Source organism: Colobus angolensis, unplaced genomic scaffold (assembly GCF_000951035.1).
Source record: "Colobus angolensis palliatus isolate OR3802 unplaced genomic scaffold, Cang.pa_1.0 Scaffold7, whole genome shotgun sequence".
In the NCBI taxonomy this organism is placed as follows: Eukaryota; Metazoa; Chordata; class Mammalia; order Primates; family Cercopithecidae; genus Colobus; species Colobus angolensis.
The window spans coordinates 16,444,755-16,457,317 of NW_012120709.1; positions in this window are offsets into that span (position 1 = coordinate 16,444,755).

Below are 12,563 nucleotides of genomic sequence, written 5' to 3' on the forward strand. Positions count from 1 at the left end.
TTTTGAGATGGAGTCTTGCTCTGTCACCCAGGCTGGAATGCAGTGTCACATTCTCGGCTCATTGCAACCTCTGCCTCCTGAATTGCAGTGATTCTCCTGCCTCAGCCTTCCAAGTAGCTAAGACTACAGGGATATGCCACCACATCTGGCTAATTTTTGTATTTTTAGTAGAGACTGGGTTTCGCAATGTTGGCCAGGCTGGTCTTGAACTCCTGACCTCAGGTGATCTGCCTGCCTCGGCCTTCCAAAGTGCTGGGATTACAGGGGTGAGCCACCATGCCTGGCCTCCCAATTATTACTAGTGAGTAAATTAAGTAAGATGCATATGATTTCTCCATGTGCCTCTCTCTATCTGCCCCTCTTGAGGCTAATCAACCTCTGATAGAAGGCATACAACTGGAATAAAAAGTTTCTTAGTACTATTGAATCAGTTCTTTGGAAGAGATATAGATAAACCAGAGTAACTTTTGAAGAGGAGACCAGTACAGTGAGAGAATCTAAACATGGTATTATCTAAAGAAGAGTTGAAGAAACTAAGAATATGTAATCAGAAGGAAAAAGTCTCGGAAGGCATAGAAAGTATAGATTAGCTGCTGTCAGATGTTTGTCATGTGTTGATGACCTTAGAGTTACCATCTTCCCAAATCATAGGTTTGGAACCTATGGGATTCAGAACCAACGGACAGATTCAGAAAAAAATGAGAGAGGGTTGGCTCTGCCTTCACTGGGTATCAAATGCTGAATTGATTCCTGTTGGAAAGAAATAAAACAACATCGAAAAACTAAGAGGCAGTGTTAGGAAATTGTATCAAAAGAGAATTGAGCTAGATATGACAATGGCAACAATAATGGCTTTATTTTGAACACATAATACTAGGCACTATGTCATACTTTTAAAATATCACCACCTCTCAAACTTTCTCACTCTGGGATCCTTAATGACAGAAGAAAGAGAGTAATTACTTCCAGATCCCTGGAAACAAAAGAATTCATGGCAATAGTAAGATTGTTGGGAGTTCTTAGATTTTTACATTAAAAAATCATGGCACTTTTAAATTCTGCTTCATAAGACAATAGTGTTTATTTTAGGTTTTATATGTATCTGCCTTTTGAGATAGACAGATAGAGATAGATTGGATATAGACAGGGTCTCGCTCTGTTGCCCAGGCTTGAGTGCAGTGGCACGGTCATGATTCGCTGAAGCCTCAAACTCCTGGCCTCAAGCAATTGTCCCACCTCAGCTTCCTGAGTAGCTGGGAGGGTGGGTGGCACATACCGCCACACCTAGCTAATTTTTAAATTTTTTTGTGTTGTGAGACAGTTTATTGCTTTGTTGCCCAAGCTGGTCTCAAACTCCTGGCTTTAAGCAATCCTCCAGCCTCTGCCTCCCAAAATTCTGGGATTACAGGCGTGTGTATCATTTCCGACCCTTGGGGAGGTGTAAACAGGACCCCGATTATAGTTAGGTGTGGTAGCATGCACCTGTGGTACCAGCTACTAAGGAAGCTGAGGTGGAAGGATCACTTGAGCCCAGGATTTTGAGGCTTCAGTGAACCATGATTGTACCCTGGCATTCCATAAATAAATAAATACAAATACATATGTTTATATATATATTTGTAATTGTATATTTTGTAATATATAAAAATATATTTACATAAAAATTTTTGAAACTCTAGGATCTGCACTTCAAGAGCTATATTTATCATATAGCTTGTTTGGGGGGGGGCCTCTTGAAGCACCATCGCATAACTCTGTGGGTACACATACTCCAGTCCCTGAATGACAGCCAAATATTTAGGAAGAGGATGTTTTTAATATAGTACTCTTCGAATAATATAGAACTCTTTGAAGATGGAATGAACTATCTAAAGAAACTTGTACACAGAGTGACTACCAGGTTACCAAGGATGATTTCAAACCAAGGATGATTTCAAAACCAACTGGATTTCAGTCTACTCCTTCAATTTCCCCAGCAGAGGCAATCTCCACCCCTATCCCTCAGAATTATTCCAACTCCTACTATGTGAGGAGTGAACACCCAACTGCTATAGGGTAGGGCAAAAGGTAGCAAAAGGTCAAGGGCAGGTAGATGCTTTAAATAGCCTACCAACGGACAACCCAACAGATAGAAGAAATTAACTAGTTTGCTGCTGAATTAAATAAGCTCTAAATCCCAAGCTCTAAGTCTCCTATTCTTATGGTAGACACTAATATATTCAATGTACTTTTGTCAGTGAGCCTGGCAAACATATTGCACTTATTAAATTATTCAGTTTTGAGCTGGAAAAAATCTTAAGGCTAATTTAGTCCAGCCTCCCTCATTTTACAGTTGAAAGAACTGAATCTCTATAAAGGTAAGTTGCTTGCTGAAGATAACATAGATTTAGAACTGGGCTGGACCCTTTTATTCCCAATTGAATGTTCTTTTTACAGTGACGAGGCAAGCTGTCATGGAAAGAAGCTTTAAAATGGTACACGCAGGTGCATCACTTTCCTGGTCTTGCGACCTTGGACAAGTTTCTAATCCCTTTCGAGCCCCAGCTTCCTCATCTGTAGAGTGCCAATGATCATAATCTTCAATGGATTCCTCCAGGGACTTAAAGAAGTAATGCTTGCAAAGCAGCTAGCACAATGCCCAGCATATGGAATTTGCCTATGAAAATACTTTTGTTCTCCAATTTCCAGCTCTTCTTGTTGGGTTGTTTGCCAAGTCCTCCTGCTGATACTGCACCCATGGTATTAGGAACAACAGTGGACTTTCCCCTCCTCTTTATAAATTATACAATAGAGAAAGGGGGAGGGGAATGCAGTGAAATATTAACAGTTGAGGAGCTGGATGAGAGGAATCTGGAAGATCTTTGTACTTGGAAATGTTCTGTTTAAGCTTGAAACCATTTCAAAATGAATTCTTTTTCTGTGGAAAAATAAAGTGCACACCTCCACATGTTGTTTTCTTCCATTCCAAAGCCCAGTTGCACAGCAACTGGACTGAGGTTTTTAACCCCCACGTGTAATGTAAACTACATATTAGTAAGCTCACCCTTCCAATCCTCTGTTCTAGAGGAAGTCAGGCTTGTGATTCCCCTTTCATTTGTTGAACACATAACACAAAGAGGAACTGTTCTCAGGCTCAAGTCACGGGCTGGAACTCAGAAGTGCTTTGGTTTAAATGATGAATGCATGGTCACCCCATGTTTAACCACTGATTGAGAGGAGGTCACATGCTAAATCAGAAAAGTCCCAATGAAGGGGAAAGTAATTGAGAGTCTTTTGTACCTAAAATAGTACAAATAGGTTCCAGCTGAGAAGGAACTCAAATCGGTTTGCCTTTCACAGAGATTTAATGCTGTATTTTTCAACATGATTTGGAAGACTCCTATACCCCGACAACTGTTATCATATACACATTCTTCTTTATCTGATAAAGCACCAAGATCCTGGTCAAACCATAAGTTTGGTAAGCAGAAATGGCCCCTAACTGCATTGTCTTTAACTACAAGGAAAGCCCTTCATGTTTTGAGGTGTAAATTATCTGTAGACAGTTTCTACAAGGAAAGGAGGAATAATAATAATATTGTCTTAACAAGGATCTTTTCAGATCAGAGTAGAAATGTTAGCATAAATCCCCTCACCTAAATCTCAGCATAAAACTCATTCATTCACTCGCTTATTTAGTATTGATTGAATTCCTCTTCATTACCACTTATGCCAGGTGGTGATCAGGGGATATTACGGAGAGTAAACCAGATGTGGTCTCTGCTCTCTCTGACCACAACCCAGAGGGGAAGACAGACATGAACAAGCAATCATAACGAGTGGTATGAATTCTCAGGCAGATGATGTGGGGAAACACACAGGAGGGGCACTCAGCTCAGTCTAGTGGGGCAGGGGGCTTCCCAGAGGAAGTTACATCAAAGCTGAGACCCAACATTCAAGTTAGAAGTAATCAGCCAAGAATGTTTCCCAAGCAGAAGAATGACATGTGTCATTATGTGGAGATTAGAAATTCCAAATAGTTGAAGTGTGAAGTGCAGGAAGGTTGAGGTAAGGAGGAAAAATGAAACCAGGAGGAGGTTTCATGTGGCACGTGTTGAACATTAAATAGCACATACTCCCTGTCCTCCAAGAGCTGACTCCGAGGGAAGACCTTTACCATAGAGTTTGCAGGGCTGTTTCCCTGGCCTTCTTTCTGAGACCCAATTTTCCCTTGGGAGATAAGATAACCTGGATAAAGCTGATGTTGGACAAACATGTTTTGTAGGCATGTTTTCTTTGGTGTCTTCTCTCTCCCTTATTCCAGTCCCTTTCTTCAATTCTGGTGTTATAGCAGAAATAATTGACACTTATGGTATGTGCCTGGTACCACCAACTCCCAAAATAACCCTAAGGGATATTATTATTATTCCTATTTTACGATAAGGAAACTTGGGCTCATGTACTAACTTTCCCAAGGTCATAGTACTAATAAGTGGCAGCATTGATGTGAGAACCCAGTATTACCTAAATTCAAAGCTCATCCTCCTAATCATCCTGGTACCCAATCTCAAGGCATGTAGTTGGCATCCCATTCCCTGCAAAGCCTTTCTCTCAGTTATCTATCAGCTAGTTAATTAAATGAAGTCATTATGGGCTGGGCACACAAAAGATATTCAAAGTGCTGAAGACTACAGTATCAACTGATAGAATTAGCTACATTAACCATGGTGTTTAAATAGAGACCTCTTTAAGACTACAAACACCTTAGGGCTGAAAGCCATGAAACTCTTCCTATGAAAAGATGAGTGGCATTGATATATGGAGTTGTAACCATGGCAGCCCCTTAAGTCATACCTCGGAAACAACTGAGTGCCTTCCTGTTTGTTGCTTACTACTTGCTCTTAGGTGATGCATCTGAGGTCTTAACAGAAACCCATTCCACACCAACCCTTTCTTCCCATCTCATGAATCAGAGTGTTACACAGAGGAGAAAAATTAGGCCCTTTCCTAAACTGTACCTATAATAGCAACTACAGAAGTAGGAATTTCCACCATGGTCAAAAGGGAAATTTAAAACATTCTCATGCCAAAAGTGTTCTTCCTACTCTGCAATCCATGGAGCATGTCTATTTTTTAAATCAACAACATGACTAGCTGTGTGTTCTCGGGAAAAAAATAATTCACCTTTTTGAACCTATTTTCTTTTTTCTATTTTTTAAAGCTTCAGAAAAGTTATCTCTAAAGATCACTCCAGGTAAACAACTCTAAGAAACAAGCTGCATCGAAGACTTTTCTGAGGTGGTATCTTAATGCATCTAGATACAGTGTGAAGTTGAAAGGCACTTGAGGGGCCTTCTAAGCCAACCCTGCTAGACTCCTTTACTGATCTTTGCTTTCCTTATCTCTAGCATAAAAAGTACTAGGCTGGGCACGGTGGCTCAAGCCTGTAATCCCAGCACTTTGGGAGGCCGAGACGGGCGGATCACGAGGTCAGGAGATCGAGACCATCCTGGCTAACACGGTAAAACCCCGTCTCTACTAAAAAAATACAAAAAACCAGCCGGGCGAGGTGGCGGGCGCCTGTAGTCCCAGCTACTCCGGAGGCTGAGGCAGGAGAATGCCGTAAACCCAGGAGGCGGAGCTTGCAGTGAGCTGAGATCTGGCCACTCCATTCCAGCCGGGATGACAGAGAAACCCAAAAAAAAAAAAAAAAGTACTCAAATGTTTGCTATTGTTGAGTGACCCCCTAATCTGATACAAGAATCCCATATGATATTATCTCTCACACATGGCCACTGACCATTGTGTGTTAGTTACACACCTCAAAGGCTGAGAAGTTCACTAATTCTGGAGACAACTCATTTATTTTTCAGGCATCTATAACTGCTATTGACTTGTCTTAATAGTAAGCCAAAATCCACTTCCTGTCATTGTACTTTTCAGAGAAAAATACTCCGGGCCACACGAGAGGTGGACAGACAAAGGACAAAGCTGTGCGGGCTTTAATAAGCCATAAAGTGATGAGGGCCCTTAAAGGTCATCTTTGAGCTTCCTTTTCATTGGATATGTACAAAAATAATCTATGCGAGGAGAAAAGACAAAAATACTGACCTTGTGAACAAAAGGAAATGGGGTGAAAGCGAACCAGGCCTCCCTGTGAACAGGGAGCGTGTTCATGCTTTTTTATAAATAAAGGATGAGAGGGGCCCGATCCAAACTATAAATGACCCACGGGTTCTTCTGGTCATGAAAGAGAATGTGAGAAACTCAAATGAATCACTTACTTAATTCAGGCTACCAGGCAGACATGACAGTGAAAAATGTGTCCCAGGAGTAAGGGTCGTGCCTATTAAGACAAGTGTAGCATCATTTCAAACACAACTTCCCTGCACTCTGATAAAAAGCCTTGCTGGGCTGCTCAGTCTCTACAGAAAGTGCCCCATTCACTGCCTTACACCCTGGGAGAAGGAGTAGAGGCCACGTCTGAAACGATAAGTTGTTAAGTAAAGTGCAATAGAGAGGGGCCACCTGCCAAGGGTCAAGGGTGGGATTTAAGGGGCATTCTCTTGTGGATCCCTTTTTGTCCTGTGAGGGCATAAAATAGTGTGGGTTGTACAGAAGGAATGAAGTTTCATGGAGAGAAGAGAGTAAGGCTTCCCCTCTTATTGGCTGCAACCTTGAGCAAGACCTTTAACCTCTCTGTTTAAGTTTAGTGCAACTGTTTCTCAACAAAAGGTGGAAGCGTGTCACACAGGCCTTCTGTTGGGGTCTCGCATTTACTTATATTATTTCCTCTGTTATGGATGCTCTGATTCCCAAATTGTGAGGAGGAAATATGTAAACTTCCCTACCCCAATCGCTTCCTCTAGCAAATGGCCATGGGAATGGTCAACACTGCTGAGGAGTAGCTGGGAACCCCACATCTGCTGCAGTCCCGTTCTAGGGTCTTTCCTTGTTCTGAGCCAAAACCTGATCCAGAGCTACTGAGGAGTGACTTTTTTCAGGATTATGAGTCACTCACAAGGTACCAACTCCCGCCTCCCCAGACCCCTCGGGGTTTCCTAAACAAGCCCAAAGCCATAGCTCATGTTCTCCATATTTTAGGGTAACCTTACCCAGAGTCTACACTGAACCTGACATGGACACCTAATGAGAGTTCCCAGGAACCTTAGAGGCAGACTGTAGATCAGTGTACTATGGAGTCTAAACTTGGCCACTGAACAAGCCGCTTAGCTTATCAGAGTAAGAGGGTGGGCAGACACTGCTGCTAACTATCCTAAATCTCAAATCAAAGACTTTTCATGATACTTTTCTTAATTTCAGTCATGCCAAGAGGGACTACAAGTAATATTTGGGTGAAACAAGACAACTATTTTGTTTGTGGCCAATGATCCCATCTTTTCCCCACCCTCCTTGATGTGATTCACCAGGAAAGCATCAAAAGGACTTCCCCTCTCACCCATAGCAGTCTAAAGGGTCTGTGAGTGGGACTTACAAGGACCTTGCTCCTGTCTGGATTGATGACACTAGGCAGACTGGATACATGGGTGTTCATCTGTCACTCAAAACTGGCTGGACTCTCGGTGACAGTAGCAAGGCATTTTAGCTTTTATAAACCTGTTTTTATCATTGTCAAATCTTCAAACTATGTTAGATGTTAGGATTTGCATTTAGAGCCAGAGAATGAACAATGTTCATAAGAGACTTTCCAACTTTATATGCTACAATGTTATGAATGTGACTATGATAAATTTTTTAAAAATTCTTCCTATAACACAGGCCTCAGAAAGAAACCACTTCTTTCCTTTCTGAATTTTGGTATTCACATTAGCTTTTGTACACCACATGGTCTATATCTCTGTCTCATTGCTAGTAGAACTATCAGTGACAACTCACTGTTTGCCCTAAGCACCTACACGTTATTAAGAATGTATTCATCACAGTAACAGAAAACAACTCCTTCCCTGCGGCTTTCATGTATTATGCAAATTGTGTCCTGTTTAATTTTTCTGATTTTTCAAATAAGTTCAACCGTGTGCTATACCACTAAAGTTGCTTAATAATGTATTAAGTCTAATTCTGTAAAGTCATTATTATTCAACATTCTTGGTCAAGTATTCCAAAGGCCCTGACGTATTGCAAAATATACCCTTAAAAGAGTTATTCTTTTTTCCACTTTCGTGTATAATTTTCCCACTAACCCGCACTTCACCTGTTTTTTTCTTACTTTTCCATTCATTCTCTCGTCTTTGATTCATGCTCTATTTTGGGCCTTTCTGTTCCTTTTACAATATTCTTATCTTTTCTTTGTTTCTGATAGTTTCAGCTCCATTCCATTCATCAGCATTTTCGTATTCTTCCTCACTGACATCTGCTGCTACGGGTTTCTGTTTTTGTTCTCTGGATTCAATGCACTGCTTCCCTTCCATTTTCCTCCTTCTCTGTCCTCCGTGCCTGCGAGCTTCTTTGTCTTTTTGTGCTGTTGATCGGACTCTGGACAGGCTTTGAGAAGGCTGTAAGGAGTTGGCATTCTGTCCACAGCTAATGATGATCCAACAGCTCTTTAAGCAGCAGGCAACTTGCAATATTCAAGCAAGAAAGAAAAGCACAGAGAGCACACTCAGCCACATACTTTTCAGAAATGTCAGTGTTCTGCAAATGCAATGGGGGCTGGCTCTATTTAGTGTTCAAATTGGCTTGCCTCATTCAACAAATAGATCTTATGCTCAGCCTCTGGGAGTGAGTGCTGAAGACCTTTTCCCTTCTAATGGAGACTGGATTTTGTTTGTGCTGTGGTGTTTTGTTCCTGTTTGTTTGTACATGTCTATTTACCAAGAAAGTAATTTCACTTCTTTGTGCTTCGCTTTGCCCACCTGACTTGTTAGGAGGTTTTCTGGTGCTTATTTCATCCCCCATAGTGGAGACAATGCTTTATGCCTGCCTGGGTGGCACCACCATGGAAGGGGGTGTGCCAGATATGGGGGTCACAAACACAGCGTGGCAACATGGTCTCATGGGGCATTTCCCAAACTGCATTACCCTATCAATCAGCATGTGTTTCTGAGCACGTTATAGTTCTCTGTTAGATTTTGAAGGTGATACAGACATTTATTAAGCATGTTCACTGCCCTCCTGGAGGCAGAAAGCTAGCTGCGGAGACAAGACTAATGCACACCAAAGAGATAAAGTCCCCAAGCAAAGCGCCATGTGTGATTAAGTGCTACAGTGAGGGAGACAGATTGGAAGAGCAGCTGGGATTGAGATAAAGGCAAAATCAGTGTTGACTGGGACAAATAGGGAGAGCGCCTCCTTTGATGTGGGCCAAGAACGTGGGTAGCATTAGATAGCAAGCCCAGGAGGTGCAGAGGGTTCTAGGCCACGATTATGATGCTTGTCACCCTACATGTTGGGCTGCCCCAAGTCTCTGTCCTCGGACCTTTTTTCTTCCCCACCCAAATTCTTTCCCGTGGCTTTAATACTATCTAATAGGCCAATGATTCTCGAACTTATGACTCAAGACCGGATCTCTCTGAGTTCCAGACTTGCACATCAATTGTTTACTTGATCTTTCCAATTGGTCATGACATAAGCATTTTCAACTTAACCTGACCAAAACAAAATTATTTTTTTCTTCTCCAAAACCCACTCCTCTTAAATTCTTTCTCATCTAATTAAATGACACCACAAGTTACCAGTTGCTTAGCTAAAGTCATTCTTGATTCCTTGTTTTTTTTTGAGACAGACTCTCTGTCACCCAGGCTGGAGTGCAGTGGCACCATCTCAGCTCACTGCAACTTCCACCTCCCATGTTCAAGCCATTCTCCTGCCTCAGCCTCCCGAGTAGCTGGGATTACAGGCATGTGCCACCACACCTGGCTAATTTTTGTATTTTTAGTAGAGACAAGGTTTTGCCATATTGGCCAGGCTGCTCTCAAACTCCTGACCCCAAGTGGTCCACCCACCTTGGCCTCCCAAAGTGCTGGGATTACAGGCCTGAGTCACTGTGCCCAGCCCATTCTTGATTCTTCTTGTTCCCTTACAGTTAGGAAGTTCTGCTGTTCAACTCTAACATATTGCACACATCCTGCCAGTCCTTACTATGTCCATTGCTATAACTCTAACCCAAATGACCATTATCTCTCGTAAACTACTATGACGACCTCCCACTAGTCGGCTCAACTCCATTGTTGTCCCTCTATGGCCCGTTACCCACACAGTAGTCAGAACCATCTTTCTAAAGTGAAAATCAGGGCATTTGCTCTCTGGGTGAAAGTTCTTCAGTGGCCTTTCATTCCAATAGAATAAAATCCAACTCCTTACCATGGCCCTGCATGATCTAACTCTTGCTTCCTTCTCTGACCTCATCTCTCCCCACACAGCTCCAGTCACACAGGCCTTCTTTCACTCCTTCAAACATCCCAAGTTCACTCTAGCCTTGGCCTTTGCATCTGCTGTTGCCTCCACCTGAAAAGCGTATGACTCCCATCTCTTTATTCTCTTCCGTTGGAATATCTCCTCTACAAAAAAAAAAAAGCTCTATCCAATGTCTGCGTTTTATTTTCTTCTCAAGATTTATCTAAAATTGGCCAGCACGCTGGCTTACACATATAATTCCAGCACTTTGGGAGGCCGAGGCGGATGGATCACCTGAGGTCAGGAGTTCAAGACCAGCCTGGCCAACATGGTGAAATACAAAAATTAGCCGGGTGTGTGGTGTGCACCTGTAATCCCAGCTACTTAGGAGGCTGAGCCAGGAGAATCGCTTGAACCTAGGAGGCGGAGGTTGCAGTGAGCCGGGATCACACCACTGTATTCCACCCTGGGCGACAGAGCAAGACTCCACCTCAAAAAAAAAAAAAAAAAAAAAAAAAGACTCATCTAAAATTACTCTAGATATTTACTTGTTTTTGAGTTTGCTCTCTGTCACTTCCCTGAGGATAAAATCCATGAGTACAAGTATTGTGTCCATTGCACTGTTTCTCCAGTGCTTAGAATAATGCTAATGAATACTCAATAAATGATTGTTTAATGAAACAAGCTGATGTGGAACGAGTCCTATAGGGATGGGGGGAAAATACAGTCTGAATGGGAGTTTGCAAGCTCGGCAGGAGGACAGAACTCAGGGATGAGGTGGAGATCACAGGACACAGCTCATGCATAGACACTGCTCTCCTCATCTTCTCATCTAGGCAATTTGGGTTTTAGACTTTGGAGAAGCCCCCAGAGAGAAGAAATCAAGTAACAATGTATATGCCAGTATTTCTGTGCATACTGAGGGCATGAGGCAGACTATCCCATCAGCAGGAGAAGGTTACTGCTAACAGCAGTTTGACAGGAAGATGGTTGGAACCTAAAGCAGAAGCGCCTCCTGTGTGCCAGGTCTTTTCCCTAAGCACTTTGCATTCATTAGTTTATTTCATCCTTACAACAATTTCACTCTAAAATAGGTATTATTGTTCTCATTTTATAGATGAGAAAAATCAAGGCTCAGAAAGGAGGTTATGGAGTGATATTTTGGCAGCACGTAAATAACCAATTCCTTTCACCTCATGCAGTAGTTTGTAACCTGACCGCTCATTAGAAATCACCTAGGAGTTCCTGAATATCTCGATGCCCAGAAACCATTTCAGACCAATTTCATCAGACTCTCTGGTGGTAGGATATAGGTGTCAACAGTTTGCAAAGCTTCTCAGTAATTGCAGTGAGCAGCCAACCTTCACAATCACTGATCTAATGGGTTTTGTGACCACTGATGATTCTTGCTTGATCCATGCCTCCACTTTTTTAAAATTAGGGGTTGAAAATTAGTGATATGCTAACCCTGCAATTATTTCTGCCTGTATTTTAAAAAAAGAGCTTTCCCTCATCATTTGGGTTACCTGACTGTTTTGAAATATAATTACAATTCTACTGAAAAGGCGGGACAAATTCTTAACTCTTTTCTCATATACTTCTTTTTTTTTGAGATGGAGTTTTGGTCTTATTGCACAAGCTGAAGTGGAATGGCATGATCTCGGCTCACTGCAACCTCTGCCTCCCAGGTTCAAGGGATTCTCCTGCCTCAGCCTCCAAAGTAACTGGGATTACAGGTGCACACCACCATGCCTGGCTAATTTTTGTATTTTTAGTAGAGCCAGGGTTTCACTATAGTGGCCAGGCTGGTCTCGAACTCCTGACCTCAGGTGATTCACCCACCTCAGCCTCCCAAAGTGCTGGGATAACAGGTGTGAGCCACTGCACCCAGCCTCTCATATACTTCTTATTCCATGTGGGAAACCCACATGGTTACACTACTCAGATGTCAAAGAGGCTAATAGGAAGGGAGCCCACCAGGATTCTGACTCTCAAAACCCTCATTCAAAAATTCTCAAGGGGCGGAGCAAGATGGCCGAATAGGAGCAGCTCCAGTCTCCAACTCCCAACGAGAGCGACACAGAAGACTGGTGATTTCTGCATTTTCAACTGAGGTACTGGGGTCATCTCACTGGGGAGTGCCGGACAGTCGGTGCTGGTCAGCTGCTGCAGCCCGACCAGCGAGAGCTGAAGCAGGGCGAGGCATCGCCTCACCTGGGAAGTGCAAGGGG